Source organism: Zea mays, chromosome 6, assembly GCF_902167145.1.
Source record: "Zea mays cultivar B73 chromosome 6, Zm-B73-REFERENCE-NAM-5.0, whole genome shotgun sequence".
Classification (NCBI taxonomy): domain Eukaryota; kingdom Viridiplantae; phylum Streptophyta; class Magnoliopsida; order Poales; family Poaceae; genus Zea; species Zea mays.
In genome coordinates this window covers 28,098,698-28,124,533 of record NC_050101.1, presented here as the reverse complement: position 1 = coordinate 28,124,533, position 25,836 = coordinate 28,098,698, and positions in this window count along the sequence as shown.

Below are 25,836 nucleotides of genomic sequence, written 5' to 3'. Positions count from 1 at the left end.
TTTCGCTTTCACTGTCACTCCCATTAGCGACAAAGCACATATGAGAAGTGGATTTGAAAGACAAACCTTGTGAAGAGGTGGATTCGTCGTTTGGTCTCTAAAAGGGAAATAGGCTTACACCTTTTCCTATATGAATTTTGGTGGTTGAATTGCCCAACACAAATTAATTAGACTAACTAGTTTGCTCTAGATTATGAGTTCTATAGGTGCCAAAGGTTCAACACAAACCAATAATAGTCCAAGAAAAGGTTCCAATAAAAAGAGCAAAAGACAACCCAAAGGCTGCCCTGATCTGACGCACCGGACTGTCCGGTGTGCCACCGGACAATGTCCGGTGCACCAGGGAACCCAACTCCAAAGTTGCCACCTTCGGGAATTCTAGGAGCCACTCCGCTATAATTCACCGGACTGTCCGGTGTAGCACCGGACTATCCGGTGTGCCAGCGGAGTAACGGCTATACCGTGCCAACGGTCGTCTGTAACGCTACAGTGAAATGCTATAGTGCGCGACTGCGCGCAGAAGTCAGAGCAGGCGCAGAAGGCGCACCGGACAGTGAACAGGACCTGTCCGGTGCACCACCGGACTGTCCAGTGACCCAGTTGTCAGAAGCTCCAATGGTCAGAACCCAACGGCCTGGTGACGTGGCTGGCGCACCGGACAGTATCCGGTGGCGCACTTGACTGTCTGGTGCGCCATTCGACAGCAGCCCTCACCAACGGTTCTTTTGGTGGTTGGGGCTATAAATACCCCCAACCACCACACTTCAATGCATCCAAGTTTTCAGCCATCAAACCTCATACAAGAGCTCTAGACTTTATTCCAAGACACAAACAAAGAGATCAAATCCTCTCCCAAGTCCAAAGATCATTCCAATCAAATAGTGACTAGTGAGAGAGACAATTGTGTTCATTTGAGTTCTTGCGCTTGGATTGCTTTTCTTCTTCCTTCTTTCTTGTTTCCAACTCAATTGTAATCAAGGCAAGAGACACCAATTGTGTGGTGGTCCTTGTAGGGACTTAGTGTCCCGATTGATTGAGAAGAGAAGCTCACTCGGTCTAGGTGACCGTGTGAGAGGGAAAGGGTTGAAAGAGACTCGGTCTTTGTGACCACTTCAACGGGGAGTATGTTTGCAAGAATCGAACCTCGGTACTCTTTCGGACTCATTTACATTTCTAACACTAACCCCGGCTTGTAGTTGTGCTTAAACTTTATAAATTTCAGATTTGCCTATTCACCCCCTATAGGCGACTTTCAATTGGTATCGGAGCCCGGTACTTCATTAGAGCCTAACCGCTCGAAGTGATGTCGGGAGCATCCGCCATGTGGGAGATCGGGATCGGCGACAAGTCCGCAAGCTCGGGGAGAACACACTCAAAGGAGTCTGCCCACAAGCACAAGGAGGAATCCTCTTCCTCCATCAAGTCCCAACGGAAGGGTGACAAGAAGAAGAAGCCCCTGTTTGTTTCGGCTTTTCGCAGCTTCTGGCCACCAAAAGCTGTTGCGGACTGCCAAACACTCAGCTTTTTAGCCAGCTTCTATAAAATTTGTTTGGGAAAAAACCATTCAAAATCAACATAAACATATAATCGGTTGAGTCGTCGCAATAGTAGTAATCTGTCACTTTATAGATCCTGAGCCCCATGGACAATTTTATCTTCCTCTGCACGTAATCCTAATGATACTCAGATTCTCTACACAGCCAGATTTTCCCCACAGCTAGATTCTCGGAAAAGCTAGTCAGAAAAAAGCTGAACCAAACAGGCCCTTCGAAGGTGGTCTACTACGAGACCGACTCTTCGTCACTCTTCACCTCCGGCTCGGAATCGGCATCCGCCACTTCTAAGCGCCATGAGCGCAAGAAGTATAGTAAGATGCCCCTTCGCTATCCTCGTATTTCAAAACGCACTCCATTACTTTCTGTCCCATTAGGCAAACAACCTATGTTTGATGGTGAAGATTATTCTATGTGGAGTGATAAAATGAGGCATCACCTAACCTCACTCCACAAAAGCATATGGGATATTGTTGAGTATGGAGCGCAGGTACCAAAGGAAGGGGACAAGGATTATGATTCAGAGGAGGTCGAACAAATCCAACACTTCAACTTCCAAGCCACTACTATACTCCTCGTCTCTCTAAGTCGAGAGGAGTATAATAAGGTGCAAGGGTTGAAGAGTGCCAAAGAGATTTGGGACGTGCTCAAGATCGCGCACGAAGGAGATGAGGTGACCAAGATCACCAAGCGGGAAACGATCGAGGGGGAGCTCGGTCTATTCATGCTTCACCAAGGGGAGGAGCCACAAGCGATGTACAACCGACTCAAGACCTTGGTGAACAAAGTGCGCAACCTCGGGAGCACCAAATGGGATGACCATGAAATGGTCAAGGTTATTCTTAGATCACTCGTTTTTCTTAACCCTACACAAGTTCAATTAATTTGTGGTGATCCAAGGTATAAACTAATGTCTCCCAAGGAAGTGATAGGAAAATTTGTGAGCTTTGAATTGATGATCAAAGGCTCCAAGAAAATCATCGAGCAAGGTGCCACCTCAACACCCAAGGTGCAACTCGTCGCATTCAAGGCGACGGAAGAAGAAAAGAAGGATTCTACACCAAGTAGGATTCCCATCGACGCCTCCAAGCTCGACAACGAGGAAATGGCGCTCATCATCAAGAGCTTTCGCCAAATCCTCAAGCAAAGGAGGGGGGAGGATTACAAACCCCGCTCCAAGAAGGTTTGCTACAAGTGTGGTAAGCCCGGTCATTTTATTGCTAAATGTCCTTTATCTAGTGATAGTGACAGGGATAACGACAAGAAGGGAAAGAGGAGAGAAAAGAAGAAGTATTACAAGAAGAAGGGCGGCGATGCCCATGTTTGCCGGGAGTGGGACTCCGACGAGAGCTCCACCGACTCCTCCTCCGACGAGGACGCCGCAAACATCACAGTCAACAAGGGACTCCTCTTCCCCAATATCGGCCACAAGTGCCTCATGGCAAAGGACGACAAGAAGAAGAAGAAGGTAAAATCAAGATCCTCCACTAAGTATGCAACCTCTAGTGATGAGGATAATTCTAGTGATGATGAGGATAACTTGTTTACTCTTTTTGCCAATCTTAATATGCAATAAAAGGAGAAATTAAATGAATTGATTAGTGCTATTCATGAGAAGGATGAACTTTTGGATAGCCAAGAGGACTTCCTTATTAAAGAAAACAAAAAGCATGTTAAGACTAAAAATGCTTATGCTCAGGAGGTAGAGAAAAATGAAAAACTAACTAATGAGCTTAGCACTTGCCATAACACTATTTCTAGCCTTAGAAATCAAAATACCAAATTAATTGCTAAGGTTGAGAAATCAAATGTTTGTGATGATTCAATCGTTAATCTTAGAAATGATAATGCTAGTTTAATTGCTAAGATTGACAAGTTAAATGGATCTCTTGCTAGCCTTAAGTATGAGAATGACAAATTAATTGCTAAGGCTAAGGAATTAGATGTTTGCAATGTTTCTATTTCCTATCTTAGAGATGAGAATGCTATTTTACATGCTAAGATTGTTGAATTAAATAATTGCAAACCCTCTACATCTACTGTTGAGCATGTTTCTATTTGTACTAGGTGTAGAGACGTTAATGTTGATGCTATTCATGATCACCTTGATATTATTAAACAACAAAATGATCATATAGCTAAACTAGATGCTAAAATTGTCGAGCATGAACTAGAAAATGAGAAATTTAAATTTGCTCGTAGCATGCTTTATAGTGGGAGACGCCCTGACATTAAAGATGGCATTGGCTTCCAACAGGGAGACAATGTCAAGATTAATGCTCCTCCTAAAAGATTGTCTAATTTTGTTAAGGGCAAAGCTCCCATGCCTCAGGATAATGAGGGTTACATTTTATACCCTGCTGATTATCCTGAGGATAAAATTAGGAGAATTCATGCTAAGAAAACTCATTTTGTTTCTCACCATGCTTTTATTTATAAGAATGAGTCTTCTAGCTCTAGGCGTTCTACACATGTTAAAATGCCTAAGAAGAAAACTCCTATTGCATCAAATGATCATAACATTTCATTTAAGACTTTTGATGCTTCCTATGTGTTCACTAATAAATCAGGCAAAGTAGTTGCCAAATATGTTGGGGCAAACACAAGGGGTCAAAGACTTGTGTTTGGGTACCCAAGGTGCTTGTTTCTAATGTCAAAGGACCCAAGACCGTTTGGGTACCTAAGAACAAGGCCTAAATTTGTTTTTGTAGGTTTATGCATCCGGGGGCTCAAGTTGGATCATCGATAGCGGGTGCACAAACCACATGACAGGAGAGAAAAGGATGTTCTCCTCCTATGAGAAAAACCAAGATCCCCAACAAGTTATCACATTCGGGGATGGAAATCAAGGTTTGGTCAAAGGACTTGGTAAAATTGCAATATCACCTGACCATTCTATTTCCAATGTTTTTCTTGTAGACTCTTTAGATTACAACTTGCTTTCTGTTTCTCAATTATGCAAAATGGGTTACAACTGTCTTTTTACGGATATAGGTGTTACTGTCTTTAGAAGAAGTGATGATTCAGTAGCATTTAAGGGAGTGTTAGAGGGTCAGCTATACTTAGTTGATTTTAATAGAGCTAAACTCGACACTTGCTTAATTGCTAAGACTAACATGGGCTGGCTCTGGCATCGCCGACTAGCCCACGTTGGGATGAAGAATCTTCATAAGCTTCTAAAGGGAGAGCACATTTTGGGACTAACAAATGTTCATTTTGAGAAAGACAGGGTTTGTAGCGCATGTCAAGCAGGGAAGCAAGTTGGTGTTCATCATCCACACAAGAACATCATGACGACTGACAGACCGCTCGAGCTACTCCACATGGACCTATTCGGCCCGATAGCTTACATAAGCATCGGCGGGAGTAAGTACTGTCTAGTTATTGTGGATGATTATTCTCTCTTCACTTGGGTATTCTTTTTACAGGAAAAATCTCAAACCCAAGAGACTTTAAAGGGATTCTTGAGACAGGCTCAAAATGAGTTCGGCTTGAGGATCAAGAAAATAAGAAGCGACAACGGGACAGAGTTCAAGAACTCACAAATCGAAGGCTTTCTTGAGGAGGAGGGCATCAAGCATGAGTTCTCTTCTCCCTACACACCACAATAAAATGGTGTAGTGGAGAGGAAGAATAGAACTCTATTGGACATGGCAAGGACCATGCTTGATGAGTACAAGACTTCGGATCGGTTTTGAGCCGAGGCGGTCAACACAGCTTGCTACGCCATCAACCGGTTATATCTACATCGAATCCTCAAGAAGACATCTTATGAACTCCTCACCGGTAAAAAGCCCAATGTTTCATATTTTAGAGTCTTTGGTAGCAAATGCTTTATTCTTGTTAAAAGAGGTAGAAAATCTAAATTTGCTCCTAAGGCTGTAGAAGGCTTTTTACTTGGTTATGACTCAAACACAAGGGCATATAGAGTCTTTAACAAGTCCACTGGACTAGTTGAAGTTTCGTGTGACATTGTGTTTGATGAGACTAACGACTCTCAAGTAGAGCAAGTTGATCTTGATGAGCTAGATGATGAAGAGGCTCCGTGCGTCGCACTAAGGAACATGTCCATTGGGGATGTGTATCCTAAGGAATCTGAAGAGCCTCCACAAGCACAAGATCAACCATCTTCCTCCATGCAAGCATCTCCACCAACTCAAGATGAAGATCAAGCTCAAGATGATGAAAATGAGGATCAAGAGGAGCCACCTCAAGTGGAGGACAATGATCAAGGGGGAGATGCTAATGATCAAGACAAGGAAGATGATGACGGTCCAAGACCGCCTCACCCAAGAGTCCACCAAGCATTCCAACGAGATCACCCCGTGAACACCATCCTCGGCGATATTCATAAGGGGGTAACCACTCGATCTCGTGTTGCTCATTTTTGTGAACATTACTCTTTTGTTTCCTCTATTGAGCCACACAGGGTAGAGGAAGCACTTCAAGATTCGGATTGGGTGCTGGCGATGCAAGAGGAGCTCAACAACTTCACGAGGAATGAGGTATGGCATTTAGTTCCACGTCCTAACCAAAATGTTGTAGGAACCAAGTGGGTCTTCCGCAACAAGCAAGATGAGCATGGTGTGGTGACAAGGAACAAAGCCCGACTTGTGGCAAAGGGATATTCACAAGTCGAAGGTTTGGATTTCGGTGAAACCTATGCACCCGTAGCTAGGCTTGAGTCAATTCGCATTTTACTTGCCTATGCTACTTACCATGGCTTCAAGCTTTATCAAATGGACGTGAAGAGTGCCTTCCTTAATGGACCAATCAAGGAGGAGGTCTATGTTGAGCAACCTCCCGGCTTTGAAGATAGTGAGTACCCTAACCATGTTTATAAACTCTCTAAGGCGCTATATGGGCTCAAGCAAGCCCCTAGAGCATGGTATGAATGCCTAAGAGATTTTCTTATCGCTAATGGCTTCAAAGTCAGAAAAGTTGATCCCACTCTCTTTACTAAAACAATTGCCAATGATTTGTTTGTATGCCAAATTTATGTTGATGATATTATATTTGTGTCTACTAACAAATCTACATGTGAAGAGTTTAGTAGGATCATGGTACAAAAATTCGAGATGTCAATGATGGGGGAGTTGAAGTATTTCTTAGGATTCCAAGTCAAGCAACTCCAAGAAGGCACCTTCATTAGCCAAACGAAGTACATTCAAGATATTCTTACCAAGTTTGGGATCAAGGATGCCAAGCCCATCAAGACACCCATGGGAACCAATGGGCATCTCGACCTCGACACATGAGGTAAATCCGTAGATCAAAAGGTATACCGGTCGATGATATGATCTTTACTCTATTTATGTGCCTCACGACCGGACATTATGCTTTTCGTATGCATGTGTGCAAGATTCCAAGCCGATCCTTAGGAAGTTCACCTTAGGACCGTGAAACGAATCTTGAGATATTTAGTTTATACTCCTAAGTTTGGCCTTTGGTACCCTAGGGGATCCACATTTGATTTAATTGGTTATTCAGATGGTGATTGGGCAGGGTGTAAAATTGATAGAAAGAGCACATCAGGGACTTGTCAGTTCTTGGGAAGATCCCTGGTGTCTTGGGCTTCTAAGAAACAAAATTATGTGGCTCTTTCTATCGCCGAAGCCGAGTATATTGTCGCAGGCCATTGTTGCGCGCAATTGCTTTGGATGAGGCAAACCTTTAGGGACTATTGTTACAAATTAACCAAAGTTCCTCTCCTATGTGATAATGAGAGTGCAATCCGCATGGCGGATAATCCCGTTGAGCACAGCTGCACTAAGCACATAGCCATTCGGTATCACTTTTTGAGAGATCACCAACAACGGGGGGATATCGAGATTGCTTATATTAACACCAAAGAACAATTAGCTGATATCTTTACCAAGCCACTAGATGAGAAAACTTTTACCAAACTTAGGCATGAGCTAAATATTCTTGATTCTAGGAATTTTGATTGATATTTTGCACACATAGCTCATTTTTATACCTTTGATCATATCTCTTTCAAGTGCTATGACTAATGTGTTTTCAAGTGAATATTATGCTAAGTCATAGATTGAAAGGGAAATGGAGTTCTCGGTAAAGACAAAAGGCTTCCACCCCACTCCATTGAATTATTCATCCTTCGTCGTCGCTCAACAACACTCTCCAATTTGGTATAATCTTCACTCCTATATTATTTACCAAAGGGGGAGAAAGTTTGATAAGGGCTTATATTTCACTCACAAGTATCCGTTTTTGGCGATTCATGCCAAAGGGGGAGAAAGTATTAGCCCAAAGCAAAAGGACCGCACCACCACCAAATTCAAAAATTTGTCTTTCAATTTGTATTAAAGAAGTTTTTAAAGAGTTTCAAATTGGTATCTTATTTTTGATATAATTTCAAATTGGCATACCCTCTTCAAAATTAATATCTAAAACCCTCTTGAACACTAAGAGGAGGATTTCATTAAGGGGGAGTTTTGTTTAGTAAAAGGAAAAGCATTTGAAACAGGGGGAGAAAATTTCAAATCTTGAAAATGCTTCTCAAAATCTTATTAATTTACCTTTGAGTATTTGCAAAAAGACTTTGAAAAGAATTTCCAAAAGAATTTGCAAAAACAAAACAAGTGGTGCAAGTGTGGTCGAAAATGTTGAAAATGAAGAAAGCCATCCATGCATATCTAGTAGAAATAATTATTGGTTGCATTCCAAGCAACCTTTGCACTTACCTTATGCAAACTAGTTCAATTCTGCACTTTTATATTTGCTTTGGTTTGTGTTGGCATCAATCACCAAAAAGGGGGAGATTGAAAGGGAAATAGGCTTACACCTTTTCCTATATGAATTTTGGTGGTTGAATTGCCCAACACAAATTAATTGGACTAACTAGTTTGCTCTAGATTATGAGTTCTACAGGTGCCAAAGGTTCAACACAAACCAATAAAAGTCCAAGAAAAGGTTCAAATAAAAAGAGCAAAAGACAACCCAAAGGCTGCCCTGGTCTGGGGCATCGGACTGTCCGGTGCACCACCGGACAGTGTCCGGTGCACCAGGGAACCCAACTCCAAACTTGCAACCTTTGGGAATTCTGGGAGCCACTCCGCTATAATTCACCGGACTGTCTGGTGTAGCACCGGACTGTCCGGTGTGCCAGCGGTGTAACGGCTATACCGCGCCAACGGTCGTCTGCAACGCTACAGTGATCAATTGTAATCAATGCAAGAGACACCAATTGTGTGGTGGTCCTTGTAGGGACTTAGTGTCCGATTGATTGAGAAGAGAAGCTCACTCAGTCTAGGTGACCGTGTGAGAGAGGGAAAGGGTTGAAAGAGACCCGGTCTTTGTGACCACCTCAACGGGGAGTAGGTTTGCAAGAACCGAACCTCGGTAAAACAAATCACCGTGCCATTCGCCTTATTTGCTTGTGATTTGTTTTTGCCCTCTCTTTCGGACTCGTTTATATTTCTAACACTAACCCCGGCTTGTAGTTGTGCTTAAAATTTATAAATTTCAGATTTGCCTATTCACCCCCCCTCTAGGCGACTTTCAGTCTCCATTGATCATTTTCTTCTTCTTCTTCAATCTTGTTCTTCGCCTCATCTTCCTTCATTTTGAGGAACATCCTTTCAGCGATTCTCATGGCAAGATCTATTGCCCTAGGATTAACATCTGCACCAAAAGATGAAGTCGAGACAACCTCAACTTTTTCAAGCTTAGGAGCACTTTCGTTTCTTAGTCCCCCCGACATGATCTTTTCCTCACGTGGTTAAGCGTTAGAACGAGGATTAGGCTCTGATACCAATTGAAAGTTGCATAGAGGGGGTCAATAGGCAAGTTAAAACTTTTTCAACAAAAACTAGAAACAAACTCGGTAAAACCAGTTCAACGGGTGTCAAAACCGGTTCAACTGGTTTGCACGAGCTTAACTAAACGATGAGATATAAAACTGAATTGATCTCGAAATTCACCCAGTTAACTTTGGAAATGAGATGTTCTAAATGATCCATAGGATTTAAAGTAGTAGATCTGAGAAGGGCACTTCTCAAAATCCACACGCCAAAAAGACATGAACAAATCTTCCACGGAAGGATGAGAGAATGAAGAACACAAACAAACACAATGAACAAGAACACAAGAGACACAAGATTTATCCCGAGGTTCGGTCACACCACAAAAGGTGCCCTACTTCCTCGTTGAGGCACCCACAAAGAGCCGGGTCTCTTTCAACCCTAATCCTCCCTTCGCCGACCACAAAAGTCAAGCCCACACAATAATCTTTGCTCAAACGAGCGGGTAATGCATACTTTCTTGTGGTCTTCCACAAGATTTGGAAACCCACAAGAGACACCTAGTCGTCTAGGAGCTAGAAGCTCCAAGAGTAATGAATCCACAAAGAACTCGATGTAGTACCAAAGATCGAATGAAGAAGAGCAAGAGAGATTTGGAGATGAAGCACAAAAACCGCAGCTCTCAAACTCACTCAAAGATTTCTCTCCAAAGATTTGAAATGGGAGAGGCAAGAGATGTGTGAGAGAGAGTGGGAGGTGTTCTTCAAGTTAGAAATGGAGTTTGGGTCGTGCTCTCTTGTGTGGGGAGAGAGGTAGGAGTGAGTATATATAGGTGGGGCTTCAAAACTAGCTGTTGGGCTGATTTTGGATGTGGAGGACCGGTTGAACTGCCCTTAGGGCCGGTTCAACTGCCTGGGGTAGGCTGACAATCAGTCTGCCAGTCAGACTGGCAGACTACAGGTCAGAATGCAAAAACAGGTCCTAACACCGATTGAACCGCCCCTAGGGCTGGTTCAACCGCTTGGTGGTCAGACTGACAGTCAGGCTGCCAGTCAGGAGGTCAGACCGGTCAGGTGACCCTGACACCGGTTCAACCGGTATTGACCAGTGAGTTCCGGGGAAAAAACCAGGTTGAACTTTCCCTGGACCCCGGTTGAACCTCTCTGGACCCCGGTTGAAGTGAAGTTCAACTGTAGTTGAGGTGAAGTTCAAATGTAGTTGAAAAATCTCAACTGCAGCTAAAGATACAGTTGAAGTGAAGTTCAACTGCAGTTGAAAAAGCCCAACTGCTTTTCAACAGGAACACTCTCAGTTTCTCAATCCTAACAATAGTCATACAAAGAGTGTCCAAGGGATTTTGATTTTTTGAAATAGCTTTTGAATATAGAGGCTTGAGCTTTAGCAAACACCAACCTTTTTTTGGATCCCCTTGATAGTACGACGATTCCTTTACTCAAGTTAAATAAAATATAATTAAGTAAACTCCTTGACTCATTGGTGTCTCATGTGTGATTTCTCCATGGCGTTGCTTCATAAGGATCATAAACATCTTTGTCTCACCTTTTGAAGCAAACATAAATCAAACCCTGGGACTTGTACCATATCACCATATATGAGTTCAAATCATGGCTTCAAGTCACCTTACTGATGCATCAACATGTTATAACTCTTCATAGCTGATGTCACACCCGGGTTTTAGGGGTCCAAAGCTCGGGCGCGAACATAATCACCAGGTGTGCTGGGACCAAGTCTCACACATATGATGAATCATGGCACAGGATCGAATGTCACATCTTTACTATATAACAGGAGTTCTATACAAAATAAATAATTACATTATAAGGAGACAACGGTCCAGCAACCCAAAGTTGACTGGGAGACGACGGCCTAGACCACTCACGAACTCATCGCAGCATCCTCCAAGCGCCTCATCCTGTGGTACCTGTTCTTGACCTGTGGGGGGGTGTGAGACAGCAAGAGTGAGCTCACATACGTTCATCGCTCAACAAGTTGTGGAGAATAATGTGCATGAACTCGCCAAAGATGGGAGCTCACGTGAAGTGTAAGGCTTACCAAAGAGGATGGTTAGAGCTGAGCATTGCTTTTAAAGTTGTCAAAATTTTATTAGCAGTTACTAAGTATAAGTAAATACCAACCCAATTAAGTAGTAGAACAAAAGTAACATCATCACCTGCGATGCAATGCATATGACAAATTGAATTTAGTTCCATAAATTAATCATCAGAGAGTCCTGAGCTGCTCATGACCGTGAGCTCGGCTAGTATACCAGTTTTACACTCTGCAGAGGTGGTACCCTTTACCCACAAGTCATGTTACCCATCTGCCAAGGGATCACGACTTCCCATACACCTCTACCGAGGAGGCGAGGCAGGGTAACACTACGAGGCCTTTACAAAGTTCCACTAGCTTCAGAAAACCCGCTACAGTTTATGGGAAGCTCCAATGCAGGAATCCCTTGCAGGACCGCCATCGCAGCAAAATCCTCCCGAGGGCCTCCCTACACTGACCACTCCCCTACTGCCCTTGCCCCTTTCGGGTAAGGTAGTCCTCCACTAGCTTTCCTAATTAGTCAGCCAAGGGCGTCCATAAACCATTGTGGTGGCACGTGTTTCTCAAGTTAAGCTCTATGTTCCAATTAACATTAATGATCTTGACATGAACAGTAAATAACAGCGGATAACAAAAGTATAATCATGAATAATGTGTATCTCAATGCCCAAAACCACATTTAGCACTAGCAAGTACTACCCAAAAAGTTCAGGGGTAAACAAGGCATAAAGATAGACAAACTAGGGTAACCTATTAGGTCCCATCAAAAATAACCTATGCAGATCATTATGATTAATTAGAACATGAGTGGGTAAAAGAAGTGATCAAGGGCACAACTTGCCTGGCACTTGAGATTCCAGTTACCAAGGTGATTCTTCAGATCTTCGAAACTTCGCGCTAGTCGTAGCAATACAAATAGACATGGTATAGACAAAATTAACATCACACCAAACATAAGAACATACTGCATAATAATAGTCTACGCGTTGCTACGAGATCGTGGGAATGAGAACCACTAAAATCGGAGTTACGGTTAAGGAGTTATGAATTTCCTAAGATATTATGTATTTGATATAAGATTAACTAGGATATAAATTTTAATGTGACTTTCATGTAAAAAAATGTGGTACTAGATGGTAAACCATAATATTACAAAATTATAGCAACTGAAATGGATTAATTTGGACATCATATGAATTTTCTATGAATTAAACCAATTCTAGGAATTAAAACTTCATTTTCTAATTCAATTTATCTGTTTTTCTGATTCACTGGACTGTGCCCCAAAATCTGAGAAGCGCATGGGTCTCTGCGTAAAACGCCCGAAGACACAAGATGCCAGACTCTGGATCGCGGGTTATTTTTAGTAATTCCCAGGGGCCCATACGCAATTGAGCCACGGCGAAGAGGTATGTAAGAATCCCATCCATCGGATCACAGTTGAACGGCCCAGATCATAACCCCTACATCCGAACAGGTACACGTTGACGCCCCTTGGATCAAGATCCCACGGCCCACGTGAATCCCGGCTGAAACGTTGCGCGCGATCTAACCACATCCGCACGATCCGGATCGGACGGTGCCCGATCAGAACCCAGCTCATTCTCTCTCCTATCCTTATCACTGTCTACCCCGGCGGCCGCACTTTATCCCCACGACGGCGCCATAGCCTGGACCGTCCCACCCCTAGTCCCGGCGACCAAGCTTCGATCTATATGGTTCAACAGGCCGCAGAAACAACATAGCATTGCATGGGGGCCATACCGGTGCTTGAGGTAGAGCAGCATCAAGCGACGTTGTGCGGCAACACAGCGATGAATCCTTGGAAGGTGACGGCGCGCCAGGTAGAAGCTCGATGGCCAGCGGCTGGGCGAGGTGGACAGAACGGCCATGCACTGGAGGGATTCGCTAGCTAATCATGGTTGGGTCAGAGCGCAGCCCGGATCACGGCCGCGGCGAGACTGCCATTGCAGCAGGTACGGAGGGAGCCAGGGAGGCAATTTGCAATCGCGGTTGTGGACTTGGGGTTTAAGGAGGAGGGCCTCGGATGCCTATATATATACTGGAGTCATTAGCAAGAAAACCGGACCTAGGTGGTTGGCTGGAGGGCTGCTTCTTATCCGTTGCGCCAGACTCGGCTGGAGGTTGCAGACGACCAGAGGGCCCACAAACCAGCGACCGATCCAACACTGCACACGAGCTAGGGAGACTAGGGAACCGGGAATCACGACCGAGCAGTTACGACGCACGAATATATCGAAACCCTCTGTTATCATTCGTGGTCATGAAATCTTAACAATAGGACGGCGACTGTTTTTGCTTGCTTGATGTCATGTTTGTGTCATGCTGATGTCATGTGCGACAAGGAGAATAAAGAAAGGAAAAAAACATATAGGTGACGCTTGGGCTGGAATGAGTATATAGAATGGATACTCGTTGGGCTGCTGGTACGTGGGGTTTTTTTGCATTTTCTTATTTCTTTTCTGTTTTTTTACATTTTTCAGTTTTAAATTTTCTATTCAAATTCAAATTTAAGCTACAAATTTAGATGAATGCAACAAACAACGAAATCCAGTATGTGATAAGACATATCCATATTTATTAACTACTCTTACTTATCCGGGCAATGTTTCAAATATAAAATGTAAAATGCACACACGTACATCTTTTATGTTAGGAACTTATCGTTCTTTAAATGTACATCCAAATTTATAGTACAAACAAATTTAATATTCATTAGTTAGTTCTTTACAGAATAATATATCATCTTTATCAAGAGTTACTTTAATTCAAAAATAGTGTTTTTATATATCTCATGAAGGGAACGACTCATTCTAATAAATAAATTGGAAGTACTTCTATTTATTCATTTTGGTGAGTTTCAAATTAGATCCCAGATTCAAGGTTTTAGATTTAATTTACTAACATTTTAATATTACATATTTGTTTGTTTGTCTATCTTGAAAGGGGAAATTTTACTGTAAAATTCTGCATCAGGAGATACTTTAATTTGATCCTTTTAAAAAAACTTTACCAACCCAAAATCGGGATTTTGGGTACTACAAATCCTACCCCCTTAACAGAAATCTCGTCCTCGAGATTAGTAAGGAAAGAGATGTAAAAAGCCTTATTTATAGTTTAGTCTTTTAGCTTGTAATTAGTTTAAGAATAAGAAGTTTCATGTTAATTAGAAAGTGACTAGGAAAGCATGGATATCTATATATATATTCATTTTATTACGTAGGATTAAAGATGTGTAGGTCAAGGCAAGAATAGTCTGGGGTAAGAGAGCTTATGGTGAGAAAGAACTCCGTGTTGGGTGGTAATGCATTCGAAGATCGAGTTTGACTTCTCTCTTTCTTTGATGAGGTTGATATTTCTTTTTGGGTCTGATTTAGGGACCATCGGTTGTGGTGTTGGACGCCATTATCCGAGTTAAGATAACAATTGCGGGTACACAGGGTAGATAGATTAAACAGAATTTTACTTTGCTTTTGAGATAAATGGGTTGGACAACTTATAACATAGGCTAGGTCGTGGTTTAACAGACGAGTTGGTCTAAGACACCAGTTTAGATTTAAAACTCATTTATCGGAATATGGTTTAGTTAATACTTGTAACATAGATTAGACCATATTAGATCAGGTAGGGTCTAGATTAGATTGGATACAATTGGATTAAACTTAGTTTAAGTTAGATAGATCTACCAGGGTAGAATATGTATTATTAATATGTGTTAGAATCCTTTGAGATAGGATGAATCGTATAGTGTAGGTAGGTCAGAATCCCTGTCGGTTAAAACAGAGGGGTTATGCAACTATCGAGGTGGTTACGGTAGTGGCATATGGCCAGGTTGGACTAAGACTCCAATTTAGATTAAAACATGTTTATCATAGTAGGATCCTATCTTATTTTACCAGTATTATCTATCATGTTTGTCCATTAGATTAGATCTTATCCGATTAGATGGGGTCAGAATTAAATTGGTGTAATCAGATTAGACTAGATAAGGTCTACTTAATTTATTTTGGAATAGATCATATGTGTTGCACTATTGTGAGATAAGCAAAGTGGTGGGGATAAGTATGCTTATTAGGACAAGATGAGTCCATACGGACAAGATAGAATCTTTTGAGGTCAGTTAGATCTATTAGGATAAGGATAAAAATTTTTCAAGATAAGATGAATCTATTAAGGTAAGAGGGTATCTTTTAAGATAAGATGGATCCATTACGATAGATATGTTAGGATAAGTTAGGATCTTTTGGGATAAGATGGATCTATGAGTGTAGGATAGAATCTTTTAAGATGAGATGGATATTGTTAGGCTAGATACTTTAATGAGAAATAATCTAGTTTGTCTAGTTATTTTGATGAGCATTTTTTTCCTATATGTATATGCAGATGTAATTGTGGACATTACTCCACAACTCATCACACTCAATCAAAGATCCAAATCAAACAAGTATCATTAGAACAAACATTCAAGGTCATAAATATCTATATAAAAAAATAGTTTTGTTTTTGTTCCTAAGAGTAGGTCTCCTAATCCTAAAGGTCACTTTAGGCATAGGATTTCAAAGTGTGAAATCCAAGTTTTGTCTTTATAAGGAAAAAAATAAGAATAATCAGAGTAAAGCGGAAATAGATGAGAAAAGATTTAAGATAAGTTTGGAAAAGAATCAGAGTAAGGTAAGTAGGTAAGGGTTTGTCCATTTCTATCTAGGTTTCGTCCTACAGTCAACATTCCTCTGATACCACTTCTGTCACACCCGGGTTTTAGGGGTCCAAAGCTCGGGCGCGAACATAATCACCAGGTGTGCTGGGACCAAGTCTCACACATATGATGAATCATGGCACATGATCGAATGTCACATCTTTACTATATAACAGGAGTTCTATACAAAATAAATAATTACATTATAAGGAGACAACGGTCCAGCAACCCAAAGTTGACTGGGAGACGACGGCCTAGACCACTCACGAACTCATCGCAGCATCCTCCAAGCGCCTCATCCTGTGGTACCTGTTCTTGACCTGTGGGGGGGTGTGAGACAGCAAGAGTGAGCTCACATACGTTCATCGCTCAACAAGTTGTGGAGAATAATATGCATGAACTCGCCAAAGATGGGAGCTCACGTGAAGTGTAAGGCTTACCAAAGAGGATGGTTAGAGCTGAGCATTGCTTTTAAAGTTGGTCAAAATTTTATTAGCAGTTACTAAGTATAAGTAAATACCAACCCAATTAAGTAGTAGAACAAAAGTAACATCATCACCTGCGATGCAATGCATATGACAAATTGAATTTAGTTCCATAAATTAATCATCAGAGAGTCCTGAGCTGCTCATGACCGTGAGCTCGGCTAGTATACCAGTTTTACACTCTGCAGAGGTGGTACCCTTTACCCACAAGTCATGTTACCCATCTGCCAAGGGATCGCGACTTCCCATACACCTCTACCGAGGAGGCGAGGCAGGGTAACACTACGAGGCCTTTACAAAGTTCCACTAGCTTCAGAAAACCCGCTACAGTTTATGGGAAGCTCCAATGCAGGAATCCCTTGCAGGACCGCCATCGCAGCAAAATCCTCCCGAGGGCCTCCCTACACTGACCACTCCCCTACTGCCCTTGCCCCTTTCGGGTAAGGTAGTCCTCCACTAGCTTTCCTAATTAGTCAGCCAAGGGCGTCCATAAACCATTGTGGTGGCACGTGTTTCTCAAGTTAAGCTCTATGTTCCAATTAACATTAATGATCTTGACATGAACAGTAAATAACAGCGGATAACAAAAGTATAATCATGAATAATGTGTATCTCAATGCCCAAAACCACATTTAGCACTAGCAAGTACTACCCAAAAAGTTCAGGGGTAAACAAGGCATAAAGATAGACAAACTAGGGTAACCTATTAGGTCCCATCAAAAATAACCTATGCAGATCATTATGATTAATTAGAACATGAGTGGGTAAAAGAAGTGATCAAGGGCACAACTTGCCTGGCACTTGAGATTCCAGTTACCAAGGTGATTCTTCAGATCTTCGAAACTTCGCGCTAGTCGTAGCAATACAAATAGACATGGTATAGACAAAATTAACATCACACCAAACATAAGAACATACTGCATAATAATAGTCTACGCGTTGCTACGAGATCGTGGGAATGAGAACCACTAAAATCGGAGTTACGGTTAAGGAGTTATGAATTTCCTAAGATATTATGTATTTGATATAAGATTAACTAGGATATAAATTTTAATGTGACTTTCATGTAAAAAAATGTGGTACTAGATGGTAAACCATAATATTACAAAATTATAGCAACTGAAATGGATTAATTTGGACATCATATGAATTTTCTATGAATTAAACCAATTCTAGGAATTAAAACTTCATTTTCTAATTCAATTTATCTGTTTTTCTGATTCACTGGACTGTGCCCCAAAATCTGAGAAGCGCATGGGTCTCTGCGTAAAACGCCCGAAGACACAAGATGCCAGACTCTGGATCGCGGGTTATTTTTAGTAATTCCCAGGGGCCCATACGCAATTGAGCCACGGCGAAGAGGTATGTAAGAATCCCATCCATCGGATCACAGTTGAACGGCCCAGATCATAACCCCTACATCCGAACAGGTACACGTTGACGCCCCTTGGATCAAGATCCCACGACCCACGTGAATCCCGGCTGAAACGTTGCGCGCGATCTAACCACATCCGCACGATCCGGATCGGACGGTGCCCGATCAGAACCCAGCTCATTCTCTCTCCTATCCTTATCACTGTCTACCCCGGCGGCCGCACTTTATCCCCACGACGGCGCCATAGCCTGGACCGTCCCACCCCTAGTCCCGGCGACCAAGCTTCGATCTATATGGTTCAACAGGCCGCAGAAACAACATAGCATTGCATGGGGGCCATACCGGTGCTTGAGGTAGAGCAGCATCAAGCGACGTTGTGCGGCAACACAGCGATGAATCCTTGGAAGGTGACGGCGCGCCAGGTAGAAGCTCGATGGCCAGCGGCTGGGCGAGGTGGACAGAACGGCCATGCACTGGAGGGATTCGCTAGCTAATCATGGTTGGGTCAGAGCGCAGCCCGGATCACGGCCGCGGCGAGACTGCCATTGCAGCAGGTACGGAGGGAGCCAGGGAGGCAATTTGCAATCGCGGTTGTGGACTTGGGGTTTAAGGAGGAGGGCCTCGGATGCCTATATATATACTGGAGTCATTAGCAAGAAAACCGGACCTAGGTGGTTGGCTGGAGGGCTGCTTCTTATCCGTTGCGCCAGACTCGGCTGGAGGTTGCAGACGACCAGAGGGCCCACAAACCAGCGACCGATCCAACACTGCACACGAGCTAGGGAGACTAGGGAACCGGGAATCACGACCGAGCAGTTACGACGCACGAATATATCGGAACCCTCTGTTATCATTCGTGGTCATGAAATCTTAACAATAGGACGGCGACTGTTTTTGCTTGCTTGATGTCATGTTTGTGTCATGCTGATGTCATGTGCGACAAGGAGAATAAAGAAAGGAAAAAAACATATAGGTGACGCTTGGGCTGGAATGAGTATATAGAATGGATACTCGTTGGGCTGCTGGTACGTGGTTTTTTTTTTTGCATTTTCTTATTTCTTTTCTGTTTTTTTACATTTTTCAGTTTTAAATTTTCTATTCAAATTCAAATTTAAGCTACAAATTTAGATGAATGCAACAAACAACGAAATCCAGCATGTGATAAGACATATCCATATTTATTAACTACTCTTACTTATCCGGGCAATGTTTCAAATATAAAATGTAAAATGCACACACGTACATCTTTTATGTTAGGAACTTATCGTTCTTTAAATGTACATCCAAATTTATAGTACAAACAAATTTAATATTCATTAGTTAGTTCTTTACAGAATAATATATCATCTTTATCAAGAGTTACTTTAATTCAAAAATAGTGTTTTTATATATCTCATGAAGGGAACGACTCATTCTAATAAATAAATTGGAAGTACTTCTATTTATTCATTTTGGTGAGTTTCAAATTAGATCCCAGATTCAAGGTTTTAGATTTAATTTACTAACATTTTAATATTACATATTTGTTTGTTTGTCTATCTTGAAAGGGGAAATTTTACTGTAAAATTCTGCATCAGGAGATACTTTAATTTGATCCTTTTAAAAAAACTTTACCAACCCAAAATCGGGATTTTGGGTACTACAGCTGATTAGTTCATCGACTTAGTGCAAGTACTCTCTTCTTCACCTTAGCCATGGTACCTCGGTCCACAAGCCGTCGCTTGGCCTTCACCTTCGCTTAGGCCCTTTCCTTGCTATCTTCAACCTATCAAGCCATTCTCGAGTCACATTATATTGAGCATCCATTGAGAGAATCATTTCTTCAATATTGTGAACCTTGCTTGAATGTCTTCTAGATATAACTGTTAAGATCAATCAAGCTCTAGTTTGATTCTCATAGAAGCATATATGGACTGATAGTAATATGGTCAAGCCAGTTCACGATTCCTCATATATTATTCACTTTGGCTTGACCAATCCTCTTAATCACTTCAACCTCTATTCTGATCATATCTATGTAGTGATTTCTCAGGTCTTGTCCATATATATTCAAACCAATACAGAGACCATATTATATCCATTTGCATTGTCTCATTGGTTATTTAACCTCGTGTTGAACCTTTGTTTATTGATCATTATACACTATTCAAGTATGTTCATCATACTGAATTTCCTGTTCAACACTTAGTAAACTCGTTAGACCTTTAAATGTGTTGTTATCCAAATTACCAAAACTCACAAAAGGGGTGAATGCACTTTCACCAACCAATTTTAATGCTTCTTTACTTCGACTTTCACAAGCCAAAGCTCGATGTTGCAGTTGTACTAATAAAAAGAACCGAGTTCCATCTAATTTTTCTTTTAAGTAAGATCACAACCCATTAAAAGCCAACCCTGCTAGCTGTTTGTCCACGACATGGATTTGGAAGCATTGGTTTCTAGTGTCCTAGAACCTTCGGATATAGTCATTGACCGATTTTTCGTGCCCGTGTCGGACTGAAGCTAAATTACTTAATTCTAACTCATGTTCTCCTGAGAAAAGTGTTTATGAATTTTTTTTCCTATAATTCCCCTAAGATTTAATAGAGTTAGGTGGCAGGGCTGCGTACCATGTGAATGCAATACCACTTAGGGATAGTGAGAGTAAACAAATGCAGTAGGCTTCCCTATCATCCAATTCTCCTAGGCTTCACTATCATCCAATTATCCTAGGTGTGGCTTATATGTTCATGCATGCTTTTGTCACCTTCACTGTAAAACTTAGAGAAATTTGGTATCCTAGTTCTCTACAGATATGACACGATGTCAAATAAGTGATTATAAGGCTTCTGATATGACTGCCCTATGCCTGACACACCAACACCGAGTTTATCTCTAAACAACCTAGCTACTTTGTCCCTAGTTTTTCCACCACATCTAGTGACCATCCATTAAGTTTGGAGATGAAAACCTCATGTTACTATGCATTATTGTGTCGGCTTTCTTCCTAGGGATGCCCAAAATGCGTGTTAGGTGTCCTATTAGTGCTACCCCCTCCTGTCCCATATCTCTCAGGCTCTCGGGTGGCCAAAGAAATATTCGGTCATGTGCTGTATGAGGTGGCGTGACATGGTTATAATATGCTGCCAGTGGGGTTGCATAGTGCTACTATGATGGGTGCAAAGATTATGCATATTGTGCAGCTCCGTGTTTTGCGTATGCATACCCGGAGGGTCTAGAGTAAGGGGTTGGACGGTCCGCGACTGGGCCGAGCGGTTTGGGGTTATACCTAAATAGTCTGGTCATATATGACACTTCTTGGGTGGTCTGCGCGTGGCTTATGTAGGGTCGGATGGTCCGATAAAGGATGTCGAACAATCCGTGAGGTAGCCAGACGGTTCGATTATGTTCAGAGCTGATTGCATGCTAGGCAGCGACTGCTGCGGTGATGCTATGAACATATTCATCGGCATACCATACAATGCCTGGGTCTAGGATGACCCATTTGTAGCTGATGTGTTAGGTGTGGGTGGCTCCGTATTAGGTTCATGCCAGGGAAAACTAGGGGCAATAGATTTTTCATACGAACATGATCACCCTTTAACAGATTCATTTATATATTGTTTTAATTGACCCCTCGTTGTTCTATGAAAGCCTTAAAAGATTGATTTGATTTACATATAGTGGGAGCCCGATGCGAAGTTAGGAGAGATGCTACGATCTTGCCTTGACCGATGATCTTCTAATGGCGATCCACTATGGAGTGTGATAGGTACTTTTCCTTCGCCTTCTCGCGTCGTTCGGCGAGTTATCGCAACACTATTTCCTCTTCACGCATCATGAGGTCCTGACAGTGCTGCTGATCATCAGTAGGGAGTGCTTCCATGGTCAGCTTGATGATGTTGGCGGCAGAGACGTTGGCATGCTCTTTATAACCGGCATTTGGAGGCCGATTTTTAGTAGATCTAAACACCCTAATGTCCCAGCGGAGTCGCCAAAAGTATGTTGGCGCCGATTTTGTACCAAACACTAGAATGAATCACCTGGCAGTGCTCTCTACAGGAGTGCAGACGATCCACGACCTCGCTGCAGGAGTGACTCCTTTGCGTGCTTCCAGATGGTCCATGATGGCAGGTCTTCTTCACATAACCCTGAATCTTGTCTCCCTGGAGGGACCCCATCGAGGAGGTGAAATCCTAGGGTTGCGTTGGGATCAACAGGCCACCCAAGACGCTTCTAGATGCTATCGAATCAAAGAGAGGTGAAGATCCAGATCGAGGAAGACTAATACTGAGGCTAGGTTACTCCTACTCACAATGCATGAAAGAACAATGCAAATAAGATAAATATAGTAAATATGTTTTCATTGGACCGATTGTTGGAGGGTCAATCGTCGTACCACTTCATTTATATAAGAGGTCTGAACATGTTATAAGTCGGTTCCCAAACAAATCCTATGCAGTTTTGTCGGGTACTGTAATTAGGGGTACCCCCAATGCTCCTAAACACGTCTGGAAAACATCTTCATAACAAACCATAAACGACTGATAAGCACGGTTCAAGCCAGGGCCTCGTCTACCAAGGGACACAACCTCGCCTCGCCCGAGCCCGTCCTCGGGCGGGAACAGTAGTCCCGAACAAATTCACGCCTCGCCCGAGGGTCCCCTCAGACAGTGGGTGCACCCTCGGCTCGCCCGAAGCCCAGCTTGGGCAACCTTTGTTGTGTAGCAACCTCGGCCAAATCGCCTTACCAACCGACCGTATCGCATGCGCATTTAATGCGGGGATCGCCTGACACCTTATCCTGACACGTGTGCCTCAGTCGGCAAGGTCGAAGTGAGCGCAGTCACTTCTCCCCTTTACTGACCGTTCTGACAGGAAAACAACGCTATTCACCCCGTTCCGACTATTGTGGCAACCACTAGGGTAAAACTGACAACAGTAAGTCACGACCTCCCCCGAGTTCAGCCTCGGGGGCAACAGGGAGCTCCGCCTCGCCCGACCCCAGGCCTCGGGAGGAGTCACAACGTCGCCCGACCTCAGCCTCGGCCTCAGGAGACGTCTCAGCCTCGCCCGACCCCGGCCTCGGACCAACTACGCTACAGGGGATACATCATTACCCTAGCACTAGCTAGCCACCCCTTGCTACGAAGGAACAAGACTGGAGTCACATCAAATTACTCCGATAGCAGGTAATGATGGTTCCCCACGTGCGACCATGACGTCGATGGCTCTCAGCTCCTTACGAAAGCAAGGAAACATCAGCAGGACCCCGGGCCGCACCGTCAGCTACGCTTCTACGGGGCTCAAGCGCTTCTCCGACGGCCACGTTAGCACGTGTACAGGGCTCAAGACACTTCTCCGACAGCCACGTTAGCACATAGCTACACCTCCATTGTACAGCTGGGCACCTCCTTGTATCTATAAAAGGGGATGTCTAGGGCCTTCCTGGGGGGCGGAGGCGGGCGAGCAGAGGCAGGCAGAGTAGGAGAGACGCGGTTGAGGCAAACTCAGATAGCTCACCTCAAGGCCAAACCCTCTCTCTCTCTCACTCTCGCTCTCTTGCAACGCTTGTAACCCCTACTACGAGCACCCCGGTGCAAGATAATATAAGCCTCATCCTCCCGCTTGTGTTCCATCTTGCATCAACCCATCTGGGCAGGGACACGCAGCGACAAATTCACTGGTCAGTTGACGGTCCTCGCGGGTCCGAAACACCGACAATTGGCACGCCAGGTAGGGGCTTGCTGCGTGTTAACAAATACTTTCCCGTCGAGTTCCAGATGGGTAGCCTTCAATAGCCTCTTCAGCCCGGGACGGTGCTTCGCTTCGGGAGTCTCGAGTTCATGTCCCGCGACGGCAGCTACGACATGGTACTCCTCCCCTCGCAGCACGACAACAACGACGGTTGTCGGCTCGCCCGGAGGCGAACTCGACGACGACTTCCCCCCGTGGCGGAAGAGGAACACCCGGGTTTGCCCCGCCACCCTCCTCGCTAGAGGAGGAGGAGACGGGGCAACCGTGGCCAAGCAGGAGGCGACACCTCGTCGGTTGTCGGACCAGAGCGAGTCGACGACGCCGGCACCCCTACGGGGGACATGTCGGGTGTTGTCCTCGTACCTGAGACAACGACGGGTGTCGCTTCCCCGCAACGTGCCAACCCCAAGCGGACTGATGACGCCAGCACCCTCGCGAAGAACTTGCTGGGCGTTAGTCTCGTACCTGAGATAATGGTGCATTCCGTCCCCGACGCGACTTCACCACTGTCCATTGACCAAAAGGTATCGTCCATCTTCCACCCTGTTCCCTTTAGATTTAGCTTCGATCCACCAAGCGACCCCGCTTCAGTAAGCGCTTTTGCAAGGGCATATACTGACCTTTCGGGGTACCATATGTGGTCAACTTGGGACCAACTTACGGCTGTCTCAACCTTCGGACCCACGGGTTCCGAGGAAGAAGACGACCCCGACTTCGGTTGGGATTTCTACGGACTTCGTGATCCCAGTGCCATGCGAGACTTCATGTCCGCATGTGACTACTGCCTCTCTGGCTGCTCCGACGATGACCACAGCCTTGACGACGAGGGTTACGACCCAAGTCGCGAGTGTTTCCACATCGATCAGGGGGATCACGACGAGGGCGACCGCCTTGGCATGCCAGAGCACGACGACGCCCCTGCGCCTGCGTCTCACGTTGAGATCCCGCGGGAGCTAGCTGTGGTCCCAGTCCCTGCGGGGGGGTCAGGACACACAGCTCGAGCAACTCCGCGAGATGCAGGCCAAGCTCGACGAAGAAGCGGGACAGCTTGTGCAGGTCCAACAAAACATCGAGCAGGAATGGGCAGGCCGGGCACTCGTCGGAGAAGCGTGTCATCAGGCCCGGGACGTCCAGCGCCGTATCGTTGACGATGCCAGGGCGAGGCTGCCCCCGACCTTCAGCGGGGCCGGCCAGAACCTGGCTACAGCGGCAATGCTACTTCGAGCAATGCCGGAGCCATCCACCACCAAGGGGCGGCGTATCTAGGGCGAACTCAATGATCTCCTAGAAGATGCCGCAGTCCGACGAGCCGAGAGCTCTGCCTCCCGAAGGCGAGGGTGCCCCTCGGAGCATCGCGCAAAGTCCTCCCGACGCATGTGGGAGGCCTCGGTCCGCACCGAGCGCACACGGGACGGGACGCCCGCAGCCCCGGATCACCTCGGCGACGAGCAACACCGCCGCGACCGTCGAGCCCGCCTCAAGGAAAGGGTGCGCCGAGGCTACCACCCCAGGCGCGAAGGACGCTACGACAGTGAGGAGGATTGGAGCACCTCGCCCAAACCATCGGGTCCGCGAGTTTTCAGCCGGGCCATACGACGGGCGTTGTTCCCGGCCCGATTCCGAGCCCCGACTACCATCACCAAGTACTAAGGGGAGACAAGGCCGGAGTTGTGGCTTGCGGATTACCGGCTAGCATGCCAGCTGTGAGGGACGGACGACGACAACCTCATCATCCGCAACCTCCCCCTTTTCCTCTCCAACGCCGCCTGGGCCTGGCTGGAGCATCTGCCTCCTGTGCAGATCTTCGACTGGGACGACCTGGTCAAGGCTTTCGCTGGAAATTTCCAAGGTACGTACGTGCGCCCTGGGAACTCATGGGATCTCTGAAGCTACCGCCAATAGCCAGGGGAATCCCTGCGAGAGTACATCCGGCGGTTTTCAAAGCAGCGCACCAAGTTGCCCAACATCACCGACTCGGACGTCATCGGGGCATTCCTCGCCGGCACCACGTGTCGAGACCTAGTGAGCAAACTGGGACGCAAGACTCCCACCAAGGCGAGCGAATTGATGGACATCGCCACCAAGTTTGCCTCTGGTCAGGAGGCGGTCGAAGCCATCTTCCGGAAGGACAAGCAGC